This window comes from Pelmatolapia mariae, linkage group LG23 (genome assembly GCF_036321145.2).
Source record: "Pelmatolapia mariae isolate MD_Pm_ZW linkage group LG23, Pm_UMD_F_2, whole genome shotgun sequence".
NCBI classification, from domain to species: domain Eukaryota; kingdom Metazoa; phylum Chordata; class Actinopteri; order Cichliformes; family Cichlidae; genus Pelmatolapia; species Pelmatolapia mariae.
The window spans coordinates 23087696-23097967 of NC_086246.1; positions in this window are offsets into that span (position 1 = coordinate 23087696).

Here is a 10272-nt window from a genome sequence, read left to right on the forward strand (position 1 = left end):
GATGTTACAGAGATTAGAAACCTTGCTGAGATCATAGAAGCTGACCACATTCCAGCAACAATTCAACGGCATATTTAAAACCAAAAAAAATCACACATGGAAGATTAGTATGGAAGATAGTCCAAACCCATGGCTGGGTTGGCCAAGTAGTGCCGGTCACAAGCCTGTATACATGGGGAGGTTTCCATCAGCAAGGGCATCTAATTGCCAAATCAAACATATGGATCATGATGAGATGATCAGAATGAGACCTCCACACAAAATTGGTCCAGGTCTGGATTAACAATGACTGCCTATAGTTTTGTTGACCAGAAGGTGGAAATTATTTTACTGTTGGCAGTAGACAGAGGAGGAGGAGGTAAAGGGGAAGGCGTGTTGGGAGGCAGAGAGAAGTGAGAGTAAGTACTTTAAATGGAGGGATGATGACTGGTAAAGAGAGAGCTGGCTGATATGAGACGAAAATGAAGGTAGTTTTAATGTCCGTGTAAGAAACCAGTTGGGAGGGAAGCAAGGCCAGAAGCATTGGATTCAAACTGCTCTGCCATCGTGTAGATTGGAAGAGAAATAGAGTAGGGGTTATCATGAAGGAAGATTATGTGAACAGTGTTGTGCTGAATGTTGTCCCACAGGTTGAATGTCATTCAGTAGAATTCTGGATGAAGTGGTAGAGATTGGTGATTGGAGCGGACTTCAGTGGATATGTAGGTAAATGGAACAGGGGTGATGAGGAGGTGATGGGTGGGTATGACGTAAAGGTGAGAAACGCGGAATGATAGATGGGAAAAGAATGAAATGGAATTGGCTGTGGTGAACACGTGTTTCAAGAAGACTAACATGGGGTGAACTGAAGAGTGGAGGAAGGTCCACACTGGTGGCCTAAATGTTATGCAGAAGATGCAACCTGGCATACAGAAGATTTTAAGGCAGCGGTCCCCAACCCCCGGGCCTCGGACCGGTACCGGTCCGTGAGTCGTTTGGTACCGGGCAGCGAGAGTTGAGGCTCAGGTGTGAAATGTATGGTTTTCTGGGTTTTTATCGGTTTTCAGCGTTATTTTGTTATCGTTTTTACCGTTAACTCGGTTTTCCTGGGTCTTTTCACGTGTGTTATGAATAAATCTTCTTTTTTTCGGTACCGGTACTAGTTTTATTTTGTTGTATTTATCCGCGACACCTTAAAGGCTGGTCCGTGAAAATATTGTCGGGCATAAACCGGTCCGTGGCGCAAAAAAGGTTGGGGACCGCTGTTTTAAGGTGATGAAGAAAGCCAAAGGAGCTTTTTAACCTCACATGATCTCAGCCAGAGCGACGGGCTTCAGGTACTCCTTGTTCCCAAAAACTGCTTCCTCTGTGGAAGGTGTGTTAGTGCAGCGGTCCCCAACCTTTTTTGCGCCACGGACCAGTTTATGTCCGACAGTATTTTCACAGACCGGCCTTTAAGGTGTCGCGGATAATATAACAAATAAAACCAGTACCTGTACCAAAAAAAGTTAGATTTATTCATAACACATGGGAAAAGACCCAGGGAAACAGAGTAAACGATAAAGAAAATAATAACAATAAAAACTGATAAAAAAAAAAACCCTGAAAACCATAAATTTCACACCCGAGCCTCAACTCTCGCGGCCCGTTACCAAATGACTCACAGACCGGTACCGATCCATGGCCCAGGGGTTGGGGACTGCTGTGTTAGTGGGATCCAGGAGATCCCGAAAGCATCCCTTCCCCAACTTCAAAGCCAAACATAATTCTTATTCTTTGGTGTCATCAAACTCCTCCCTTCATCTATTTCAGCCACCTGTCTTGAAAAGGCAATTTCTTATCAAATTTTCTGAAACAAAACTAAATATCAGTTAGTGCATGTGTTCTTGTGAACCAGATGTATTATACAAGTATTTTTGAGCCACAGTGTCATCAAAGATCTATGGTGCAACCATACTTGTGACCCTGATGTCCCCTATGGAATCAGCACGTGATCTTCCTAATCAGGAAGGAAGGTTTGTCCTTGACAGCTGGCTCACTGGGCAGCTGGAAATAGTTGGATATGTCACAAAGCCATGACTATATGTAGTCACTGGATTATGCAATGTCAGGTTGGAAAGAGAGAGCCAAGTAGAGGAAATATGGAGAAAATCAATTACAGAATACAGAGACCTGTTTACAAGAAGAATATTAGGTATTAGTAAGGTGTTAGCAAGTGCTTAATCCATGATTTCTATATTATTACTCTTCCTTAGTATGTCATTTATAAATATAGGTATTTTTCTCCATCTGTTATTGATGGGTCTATCTAACACAAACCCCTCACTGGAACAATCAGAGACAATGCTACTACAATGGCAAAAAGCATTGGAACTCTTTGTGTGATCTTGTGCACAAGGGAGACAACTGTGACGAATGCTGCTCCTGACGCTCGAACCCCAGTCACCCTCAGTTAGCTCTCCCGTAGCATTGCTCTTTATTGAGGTTACATGAATATGCACAGTCTCATTAACATATGACGTCTTACATAGGCATACATGTGAACATAGAGTACTGTCTGTGTGTATGTGTAGGTATGCGTGTGTGTGTGCGGGGAGGGGGGGGGGGGGGGGGGGGGGTCTCCACTAAATCTGCTGGGCCTGGAAGTCCAGCAGTTCATCTAAAGAAAAGGCACTTATACCTAAACAGACATAGATGTGTTTACCATACCATAAAACAGTAAGAGAAGGTACAACCTCTCTCATGACCTTAGGATGTGTGTGCATGCCAGAGTGCTCTGGGAGGCACACAGAGTCTTTGCAGACTGCTAAGGATCAGACATCCTATCACTATGCAATCGATTATATACCTCTAAGAATATATGAGTATATATTTCTAAGCATGAATGACAATCCAACAATATAAACCTAACAGTTATTGTTACACCATTCACAGCTATCACTGCTACTACATGACTGCTAAAAATAAATCATAATCATAGTCATAATAATATATTTGCATTTATGAATGACTAAAGAGCAATAATGCTATATAAATAATGAATTAAGCACTTACTGATACCTTAATAACGCTTGATAGTGTAACAGCATTTGAAAATGTTACCTATTAGTTTAGCACCGGCCAAAGAGGAGGAGTGCCAGCAAGCGTTCACAGTAGCTCATTAATCAACCTTTTAAAAAATGTCAGTGAAATTATGTCACCTATCATGGTGCCAAAATACTGATTTAAGCACAGCATGTACTGTAATCGGTATTCAGTTTCATGAAAGTAATTAATCTTTCATCATACAGGACATGCACAGCTGATTTAAGATCAAAGATGTTGGAGACTTAAATTATTGAGCTACTTCTCATCATCATTCCTGCAGCGAGGGTGACAGTCAAATTCGTCTTCAAGTGTTTGTAAGTTTGTCCTGTAATAACTTTTCTAGTTATCCAGAGTAAGTAAGATTACAGCTCTTACTTGCTGGCACTTATTCATACTGATTTTATTTTCTACTTTTTAAATTTCCGTTAATTTATATCTTTTTCATCTACATTAGCCTCAGTTTTGTTATTTCTGTGCTAGTAGGTGTCAGGATGTCACATTACTAAATGCCATGAATGTTTTCTGCCATGTTTGAGAGGGACACTGTTTTTTTAATGCATACAATCGGACATAATTTTGTGGTTTTACATCAAATTATATGTTTTACAATAACTGCTATTAACAAAGCACTCAGTTATATTAGGAATTATATTTCAAAGACAATAATAATAACATTAATAATAATAATAATTTAATTTCTGTTGCCCGTATCAGAATGTACATTTTCATGCAGTTATTTTTTTAATCAATGAAATCCCGTCCGTTTAGTTGGCAAAAACATCTTTTATTTCAACAACTAGAAGTATAAAAATCCTAAGGTAGCAAGATGCCAAAAACAAAACAAAACAAAAGAAAAAACATGCTGAGCACAACAAAAGGTCCTGAAATAAATGTGTTATGTATTCATTTTGTCTGAAATTGTGTTTTTCTCACAATATTGTCCACAACAACAAATGATCAGGACAATACAGGCAGGAAAAAAAACACACAAAAGATCTAGATCCAAACATTTGCCCGCACCCCTGTTATTTACTAGCCAACATAATATTATGCTAGATTTATGTCTTTTTTATATTTTTTGTGAAAAAAACAAGAAAAAAACTTCTTTACCAAAAGACTTTAGGAACCAGAGAGGTCTTATTTGATCTGAAGTCAGGGTATATTCACTACTGATGTCGATGTTATGCTTACAGAATAATTCGAAAACTGCCACTAAAAATACTCCAAACTTAAAAATATAAACACAATGTGTTTATAACACGTTTTGCAATTAGAATTGTGCAATTCTAATTGCAAAAACAAAACAAAAAGGCCACATGAGATTAATTCTAAATGTCATGTGACTTTTCCAGATTTTTTTTTAAAGAAATTTTTCAAATACAAATGTTTTTGCCGCATTACATTATGATGAATCCTGGTTTTCAGGGGTTTGTCTCCCATATTTATTCCTGTGCTTATGGACAGGTTTAGGTGCTGGCTGTTTTTAGTTTTCACTCAAGACTACCTGGGGCTTGCAAAGCTACAAATATGATTTGCCCCAAAATCAAATTGATGTATTTTCTGGCTTGTGGGGCTTAGATTATATAGGGCTGTGCAAAAGCCATGAACCATGGTTCACTTCTTTATGTTTTGCTAAAAAAAATGGGAACTAGGTGCAATAATTTTGTGAAATGTGTGCAAGCTTTCAGTATATAATAACAGTAAATAAGGCAATTCACAACTATAACAAGCTTGAAAGTCAATATTTGGTATGACCCCCTTTATTCTTCAACACAGCCTGATCTCTTGTCGGCAGCTTTTCTGTAATTTCTTTTTAAGTATTCTTTAGAAATAGTTCTCCAGGCTTCTTGGAGGACATCCAAAGCTCATTTTGTTCTGTTCTCTTTCGAGATGATCCCACACTGCGTCAATAGTATTGGGTACGGGCTCCGGGGAGGCCAATCCATGACTAAGCTGTTATGGCACAACACCAGTTCATCATTTGAGTGAGGTGCCTTTGCATGCTTGAATGATGAATGATTTGTCTTAACAAACAAAAACATTTATCTGAAAATAGGTATGAGTACTGGACTGAAAACAGGTTAAAAAAAAATTTTAAAAAGCAGACAATGTGCATAGAAGAACGTTGAAATACCTTCAAAAACCTGGAGAACTATTGCTCAAGACCCCACTATAAAATTAAGAGTGTCAATGGAAGCAAAGACTTGCAAATTAGGAATGAGTCAGCCCTGTCACGCGGTGTTCAGGTCACTTGAATCGGGACTTTGGGACAGTGTGGCAGTGTTTGTTGAGAAAGCTTTTCCTAAAAAGGAAATGTTACTCGCATTCAGACTAAAGCTGCCTTGATTTCCCTGAAAGAGAGTGGAAGAATGACCTCCAAGGTCACAGGTAAATGGTAAATGGACTAATTCTTACATAGCACTTTTCTACTCTTCTGGAGCACTCAAAGCGATTTATACAACATGTCTCATTCACCCATTCGCACCCATTCATACAAGCACTTTTCTCTATTGTGATAATGGTGATGATACGAACTGAAAATTTGGTACAGATGGTACAGCAAACTGTGCTCACAGACAGATTTCTACAAGTACGCACAGAGATTTCTCCAGATTCTCTGAATCTTTTGATAATATTATGTACTGTAGTCAATTTTACATGAGGAACATTATTCTGAAATTCTTCCACAATTTATAGACACTGTTTTTTACAGACTGGTGAACCTCTGCTCATCTTTACTTCTGAGAAACTCTGCCTCTCTAAGACGCTCTTTTCCTAATCAGTCATGTTACTGACCTGATCCCAAGCAACATAATAAGTTTGTCCAGCTGTTTCTTTTTAGTCCTACTTGCTTTTCTAGCCTTTTGCTGCCCAACTTTTTGAGACATATTACTGCCATTGAATTCAAAATGAGTCAGTAGTTTTCATGAAATTATAAATTATAAAGGCAATAAAATATGGATTTCTTTGAAACTTTTTGGAGTTGTCTCAACATATACACAGAAGTTCATTTTCCCCCCAGCAGGCTTGCTGGTTGTATGGAAAAGGGGGAGGAGCCAAAATGTGAGCGATCACTTGACTATGTTGTTGTTGATGTCTGTGTCTATATCTTCTGCCAGTTCAGTACCCCTTTCATTTTCAGTACACCTTCACTCTTGTCTTTTACAGCAGTGATCAAGTTCAAGAAGGATGGGGTCCAGTCTGTCTACATGTGCGTGCCTCCTCTAGTCTCTGGGGACATAAATACTTCATCCTGGGACCTTAATGTTTTTGCAGATTCCCAGTAAAATCAACCATCTTAATAAGACCACAATGACAAACAGTTTAGCAGTGATCAGAACTGAACTCTCTTTTGTCCCGAGAAGGCCACACTTTTCCAGAATGATTATTCTATTTTGATTTCATGCTCTAAAAATAAGAACTTCTAATGGACAGTATTGAAAAACAGTCAAGTATTTCTGTGTATGCATTTTACCTTTATAACTTTAACACAGCACAGAAAAACAGTTTCCTTGGTTTGAAACGAGGATGATTGACATATTGTTAAAGACCCCATGGTCTCAGTCAATCCTCTTCAGCTTTTGATATTGAAACCCAATCTCAGGACAAAGAGCAGAACTGTGCTTTTAATTCCTGGTACACCTAACAGCTGCGGGGATGACCACATGGATTGTAATGTCAGAGGTATAAGTAGCCTTAAATGGGGCGAGCAGTGTGGTGTGACTCCTCCAAATGACTGTGGTATTAATTCATCTGTTCAGTGATACATGCTTGATAGATCACATCGCATATTTCATTTAAAACCCTATAAACCCTATATATAAAATATGAATTTCTCATCATTATACTCGCACTTTAGGAAAGTTTGGCCTGTGCTTGACATGGTATTCCCGGTGTGTTAATTCAGCGCCGTCACAAAGGGGTCGAAGTTATGTGACCTGTATTCAAGGTCAAATATCCATGACGACAGGTTGCAGTGTGTATCAGTGGCTTCGGCTGTCCGAAACGCTCCACTTGAAGAGATAGGGCAGAGAGCTGTTGTCTGAGAATGCAGGCAATATGTGTCAACACCAAATTCAAATCTGCCACGGAAGGAGACAATTGATAAGTGAACAAGCACCCGTGCTCGCAGGGGGAAATAAAAATACTAAGATGACGACATGGGTTTAGTGTTCATGTACTGCTCACCTATACTGTGTATCTTTTAGACACAACTGGAGTAGTTTTTGATCATGTAGTTTGAAATCTGACTCCAGTTGTATGTTACGCATCTTGTTTCATGTTTTAAGTTTTTCCAACAATTTATAATCTTCTGAATCACCTACCTGTACAGACTTGTACCATAAAGGGGCCTGAATTAAAACAAGTGTTATCACGTTATGAACTTTTTGTATTATTTCTCTTCAAATCACAGTGTTATATCGCTCTACATATAACTAATTTATCACTGAGAACAGATTTTTCAATTATTAATATGTGCTTAATTCACCTGATATTAATTTAAATCCTATCTAGCTGATATTTTTTTGAAAAAATATACAAAATAAGCTTTGATTGAAAAGCTTGGAAATATTATATATATTTCAGTCTTAATGGACTAAAAGGCTATATAGTCAATACATTGAGAGCTACTCTACACAGACACTTGCAGTCGTTGTCTGACATATTTCCTTTTCCGATTTTGTCATTTTCCTTTATTCATCTGTCTGATATACAAAACATACAAACATTTTTGACCCACAAAAAGAGAGATGAAGCGCAGGGCGTGGAGAGTATTAATATGAGTTGTTAACAATGCTTGGTTACAAAAAATGATGGTAGTTACTATGTTACAATTGTGTAACATTAACTGATGATGCAGTACTAAGGTAATATATATATATGGCCATGTATCTGAATGCCTAACCCACCATAGTCTTTTATCTTTTTAGCGTGAATTGCATTATCATGACACCAAACTCTTTGTTTCACTTCCATCTGTTGATCATCCCTCAGTATAAACCATTTTCTAATGTGTGACACTAATTTGACCCTATTTATGGGTCGGCATGACTCATGAGGCAAGGAGCTCCAGCAGGCAGGGCGTCCTTTCTGTTCTAAAGGTTTAACTCAGGATATCTTTTAAGCTGAGTGATCCATCGCAGAGCTCGGCCCCCTTCTATCTTCAGCGAACCATAGCCTGTCAATGGAGAGCCTAACTTTATCTGGCCCAGTGTCATTGAAGCTGCTGGTATTTTTAGGGGGTGGCTTGCAGTGGTAGCAGCTGCAAAAGCATTTACTGCCCCCCACCACCAATTCCAGCTCACTCTCTCTCACACCACACTCTTTAGCTATTGGACAATGACAGTATCAGAGCTGACGCATAAACCAGGCACTCAGCTGAAAGGCTGTGGTCATTTTACTCCTTGCCACCTGCAACCCAACACCAGACTGAGGGGACACAACTAAGATATTACTATGACTCTGGACCACCAAATGTGAATGGAAGATACCATTTTTCTCAGCTGGTTTGGTGTTCAGTGACCAGCAGGCGCTCCATACAAGACAAACCAGGAAAACAAGGAACATGAGCTGAAGACTTTAAACGTGCTTCTTGAATGCTCACAGAATAAAGAAAGCACCAAAGATCATCCAAGTGAACTGATGCCAGCTTGTATTTTTAAGAATAACATTTTAAGGCATCACAAGAGAGACAAATGCTTTAAAGACAGCATCTCTTAAAGCGGTAAGTCTATCCTCTGAACTTTAACGACACAATTAGAAACTGTTGAGCTCTTTTTTTGTGTCACTGTGTAACTCTCTCCTGAAAATGCCTGAGGGGGATCTTTTCTTTACATGTGCCAACAAAAAATTCTAAGACTGACTGAGCTTGGGATGTGCCTCTACTTGTCATAAAATTGTATGACTTTATGCTCTTTAGATGATTTCCAAGCGTGATGTGTCACAGAGAACAAATGGCTGCCGTTCCTAATGCAAAAAGAAAGGTGGTGACAACACAGAGGAAACAAATGAGCCATGAAAAGAGACAAGTGGCAGCTGCATTACAAATGGAAGCTTTAGCTTAGATCAGGGATGTCAAACTCATTTGACATTGTGTTTATCTATTACTAAATAACTTTGGCTTAGCGTGAATGGTAATGGGGCAGGTTTTTATCAGCCATAAAAGCTGTAAACCCTTTGAAAATACAATTATAAGTCAAAATCTATTACCTTCTTCGCATTTTCAAAAGCCGTCAAGTGGGCTCGATTGGAGTCCTTGCCGGGCCAATTCTGGCCCCCAGACTTTATGTTTGACACCCTTGCTTTAGATACTGAATTGTTTAAGTTGTTGCTAAAATGTTACAATGAGCTGACAAAGAGAAGCCAACAGTAAGACTGCAAACAACATTCTGTACACATGAATGTATATAAGGGATTAGTTGGTCCTAGTTAGTGACTGCAGGTGTGTTTGTGTGCTATGTGACACAGAGGCTCCAGCATCTTTTTTTGGACAGACTGCTTTATAAATACACTCTTCACTGAGCTACAGCACCAGCTGTGAGACAACCAAGAGTGTCTGCTCAATACCCACCTCGCAAAACCACTAAACGTTTTTACTTCAGCTTTGGGAACTATATTGAGTATTCTGAAAATTGTTTTAAATTTGATTTAATTCAGTTTTTTTTTAAATAGTGCCAAATAACAACAACTGTCACTTCAAGTCACTTTATATTGTAAGGTAAAAACCCTACCATAATAGAGAGAAACCCCAACAATCAGAAGCCTCCCCCCCTTGAAACAAGCACTTGGCGACAGCGGAAAGGAAAAACTCCCTTTTGACAGGAAGGAACCTCCAGCAGAACCAGATTCAGGGAGGGGCAGTCATCTGCCGCGAAAGGTTGGTGATGGGAGGAGGAAGGCAGGACAAAGATACACCGTGGAATAAATGGAGATTAATAATATTATTGTATTTTATAAAACTGTTCACTCTTCATTCTGCTTTCAGTTTGAGTCAGATTAGTGATTAACCCTTCTGGGGCACAATAACCGCACAGTTACTGTTTAGATGGTGGTTTGGGGTTTGAACTCAAAAGCTGCACTCATGGCAGATTTTAATCAATCTACTAAGCTAATAATCTTCTTTCTCTTTCAGCTCTTCACAAAACAGAAGAAGATCATTTTGAGAAGAAACTTCTTCATTCGACCCAAACAAAAGGTGACATCACC